The following is a 4,869-nucleotide window of genomic DNA, read 5'->3' as shown; positions in this document are numbered from 1 at the left end:
GCCATCTGCACAGTGGTCTGCAGAGCCTGACGTTGCCTGGTTGCAGCCGCGCGTGTAGCTCTACGCGTCGCTTCGTCTGCAGTGCTTCGTACCTTGCGAGGAGACGCCATAAGGCGTTGCGAAGAGGTAACACAAGTAGCGAGACTACGCGACACACATGTCACATCCCTTGATACGTGCCACGATACGATGCAAGTAGAAATTAGTAGGTCCAAAGCATGCAGTCCGCAGGAACAGTAACAAGAACGGGTTGTTGTTGTTGTTGTTGTTGTTGTTGTTGTTGTCGTCGTCGTCGTCGTCGTCGTCGTCGTCCTGAGTAGCCGTGGCACATACCCACAGTGGGGGATTGGCCAAGAATCGGGTGGTTCAATTAGGTGCATAAAAGTAATAATAATAACAAGGGAGTTAACAATTTGAGCGTTGGAGTTTAAAAGTTAACGTTTTGTGTTTGGAGAAAAAAGGAAATAATCAGACGAAAACCGGGTATAAAATAATAATATTAATAATAATAATAATAATAATTATTATTATTATTATTATTATTATTATTATTATTATTATTATTATTATTATTATTATTATTATTATTATTATGTACGAAATAAAAGAAAGCTATGGTTGGGAGGTAGAGCGATCAGTCTAACATGGAAATCGACTGCGTCAATGAGGTAATTTTGGATTGCCAAGCAAACATTCCTGTGGCTGAACCCAATAATGGAGGCTCCAAAAAATAGGATCACGGGCATTGTTAAAATTAGACCAATAGAGCGAAGTGGGATTTTGAGTAGTTGTTTCCTTTTAATAGAAAAACGTCTGCAAGACAACAAGAAATGGTCTATTGTCTCCGCTTCACCATAGAATGAGCATAATGGTGCGGGGAGCAGACCAGACCTGTGGAGGTAGAAGTTCAATGCGGGTATACGGCAGCGCAGCCTCGTGATGGACACTTCAATTTTCCGTGTTCGGCAAAAACGGGGTGTTGTTGTCGTCGTCGTTAGGTTAAGTGGGCCGATGAGATTAAGAAGTTTGCAGGGACGACATGGCCACAATTAGTACATGGCCAGGGTAGTTAGAGAAGTATGGGAGATGGCCTTTGCCCTGCAGTGGGCGTAACAATGATGATGATGATGATGATGATGATGATGATGATGATGATGATGATGATGATGACGACGACGACGACGACGACGACGAAACAATGCAGGCAACGATACCAGCTTCCCTACGTCGTGCGTGTTCCCCGACAGGAGAGAGCCAGGGCGGAGCTAACGGCGGAACAGGAGGCAGCCGAGATGGTGCAGCTGGTGAGCGCCCGCCAACGCTCTAAGGGGCGCTCGTGCTCTAGGAGCCGCTCCAGGTTCAGGCAGCGGCCATCGTCTGGGACTCCAACGACCAGGAGCCGTTCCGTTTCTAGGGAGGTGCTGGCGCGTTTTCCTGCAGCTGGTGGAGGCGGCGGCGCAGCTGGAGGCCAGACCACCTGGGCTCACAAGGTCAAGGGCGGCATCAGCGCCGGCCGAGCGCGTGAGCAGTGCCAGAAGCATGTGGATGGTAATAGGGATAGGGATAGGATTGCGCAATTGGATAGAGAGAATCATAGCTCAAAAGCAGCCATTAACGGGCTTATCAAAGCGATAGCTGAACTTAGGAACGGCTTGCCTTCCGGTAACAGCGATAGCTTAGGACAGGCTAGTAAACATGATGACTCGGTTGAGGTGCCGAGGTCAGTGGAGGTCGCAGAAGAGAACATGGCGGATGAGGAGACGCCTGCTCCGACAAAGAGGGCCATATCCTCGACGGTACGAATTCAGGGCAAAGTCGGTTCCGAGCTTAAAGCAATGATGGCGATATTGCAAGGAAGTGTAAATTAGATCATTAGTTGACTGGAGCCGATAGAAGAGCGGGAAAATATCACGAATCAGAGATTAAGCAAAACTAAAATATATCTAAACAAGACGGTGGTCCCTGTTATGGAGCGGGAGTGCACTCTGCCGCTAGCCCAGAAGGGTAAGTCGCCGAGTGGACTTGAGCTCAAAACTAGTTCACCAAATTTCCGTGGTCAAGGTGGCTCTATTAAATAGTTCATTTAGTATTTGGCAATGGAATTGTAGGGGGTTCAATCATAAGAAGGTGTCTCTGCAGCAGTTTGTTAGAACGCATGGTGTGAAACCTCAAGTTATCATGTTACAGAAAACATTGACGTCTAACGTGACCTTAACGGATTTCAAAGAGGAAGTTAAGGATAATGAAAAGGGCAGAGGACTCGCAACTCAGGGGGTTGGCGCATATTAGACATGATCTTCACATGGCGGATTGGAAGATTGAATATATTATGGTGGAGGTAATTTTAGGTCGGCAAAGGTCATGTCAGAGGAGCGTTTACCTGCTTAACTTGTACAGTAGCCCCCGGCACACGAAGCAGAGTTTCAAATCTCTCTTGACCAAGGTAACCAATCTGGCTAAGGAGGCGCCATTGCTTACTGGAGGAGACTTCAATGCACCCTATCATGTGTGGAAGTATGTTTATAGCACTATTAAGGGGGAGAGACTATGGCAGCAGGCAGTAGACTTGAATTTAACTCTGATTACAGATCCTTCGTATCCCACCAGATGTGACACATCGACATGTAGAGGTTCGACACCTGATATCACTGTTGTTCGGGGGGTGGTCGATTCGTCCTGGTCCAATTCTAATATAGGTTTTTGTAGCGATCATTACATACTTATAATTACTTTGGTAGTGGCTAAGAAAAAGGAACGCACATTCAGGATGGTTGACTGGGATGCCTTTAGGAAACGAAGAATGCGGAGAATCGAAGATCAGGGAAATGAATTGACCTTGGAACAGTGGACTAGTCGGCTTAAAAGTGACGTTGAGGCGTCCACTAAAGAGGTTCAGACCGATATTGACACGGAACACATGGATAGTCGCCTGGCGCATTTGTTGGAAGCGAAGCAGTCGATGTTAGCTAGATGGAAGGGTCAGAGATTGAATAAAAGGCTTAGAAAGCGTAAATCAGTCGTTAATCAGGAAATTGAAGACCATTGTCGGATACTGTGCAAGCAGGAATGGGATGAAGTATGCAATTCTATTGATTTTCGCATTAAGAAGGGAGGCGCCTGGTGTTTGCTCAGACATTTACTAGATGAGACAAACTCTAAATCTAATCAGAGGACTGTGATATGTAAGCTGGTCCATCAGGCGTGTCGGGACTCCACGGAGCAGGAGTTGCTGAACGATTTGGCCGAGAGATATCTTCCGTTGGAGACCTGGCATGATACACCTGACGTGATCTTGGAATATAGTGGGGACAAAAATACAGCTATGGATGAGGAATTTAGTGAAAGTAATATAAGGATGGCGCTGCAGAATCTTAATGGCCGATCGGCATCAGGGCCGGATGGCATTACAAATAAAATGTTATCGAATTTAGACGACGGGTAAATTGAGTTCCTTACGCGGGAGATCAATAGCCGATCGAAGGAAGGCTCTTGCCCGGAAGGGTGGAAACTTGCAACCACTGTTCTGATACCCAAACCCTGGAAGGCCATAGGGCTTGAAAATCTCAGACCCATTTCCCTGACATCGTGTTTGGGTAAAGTCGCTGAGCATGTCATTTTAAATAGACTAACACGTTATGTTCAGGGCAATGGGGTCTTTGTACACTCGATGATAGGACTTCGGCCCGGCCTTTTGACTCAGGATTCTATGATCAGGATAAAGCATCAGCTCCTTGACCGGCGGACAAGGGATACTAAGGCACTAATTAGACTTGATGTGGAAAAAGCTTTGGATAAAATCCGACATTCTTTCATTCTACGGGTGCTATCAGACTTGAATATGGGGCAGCGGCTTTGCCATTGTGTCGAGGATTTCCTTGTGGATAGAAGGACATGTCTCAGATTTGGGGAGATAAAGTCGGAAGTCTTTAAATTGGGTTGCTGTGGTACTCCGCAAGGATCCGTACTCGCCTCTGTTATTCAGTCTGGCAATGTTGAAGTTGGCTAATACACTGGACACTGTCCAGGATATTGGCTATTCTATCTACGCGGATGATGTTACTACACGGAGTGTTGGTGGTAGTGATGGAGAACTTGAGGCTAGGCTGCAGAAGGTGGTAACGCTAACGGAGGACTATTTGGGCCTCACTGGGCTCAAGTGCTCCACTAAAAAGTCGGAGTTGTTGATCTTCAAATCTAAGAAGCTAGGTCGTAGGCTGAGGGATTGGGCACCGGAAATTGAGCCTTGCATTAAATCCATTCTAGGAAAGGGTCGTTGATACCCAAAGTCGAAGCAATCAGGGCCCTGGGTTTTGCACTTGAAGCGAATGGATGGAACATAAGAACCATTCAGCGTATTACCAAGAAAACGGAGGAGGCTATAAGACTTATAAGAAGGTTCTCTAATAGGCATAGGGATTTCGGAGAAGAATGTGGGGTGCGCTTAGTTAACGCATTTATTATGTGTCATTTCTCGTACGTGGCAGCTATGCTAAATTGAAATAGGGGAAAAAAAATAAATTGGAAGCATTAATCAGAAAAGCCGTCAAGGCTGCGCTGGGTCTGCCTGTCACTGCGTCAAACGATATGTTGCTACGACTGAATTTGCATAATACTTTAGATGAAATTGCCGAGGCTCATCGTACGGCACAGAGGGAGCGCTTGCTAGGTACACCAGCGGGTAGGTATATTTTAGAGTCAATTGAAGAATCGATGGCTGTGTCGCACGATAGCGCGCCCCTACACGAGTTGAACGGGAGCCTTAGAGCAAATATCATGGTTCGTCCGCTTCCGCGGAATGTGCACTGCGTGCACAATGTAGGGAGGCGGGTCGCGAGAGCTAGGGCTTTGTTGCGAGAGGCAAAGGATCAG

Source organism: Dermacentor andersoni, chromosome 5, assembly GCF_023375885.2.
Source record: "Dermacentor andersoni chromosome 5, qqDerAnde1_hic_scaffold, whole genome shotgun sequence".
Lineage (NCBI taxonomy): Eukaryota > Metazoa > Arthropoda > Arachnida > Ixodida > Ixodidae > Dermacentor > Dermacentor andersoni.
Note: the sequence above shows the minus strand (reverse complement) of the source record.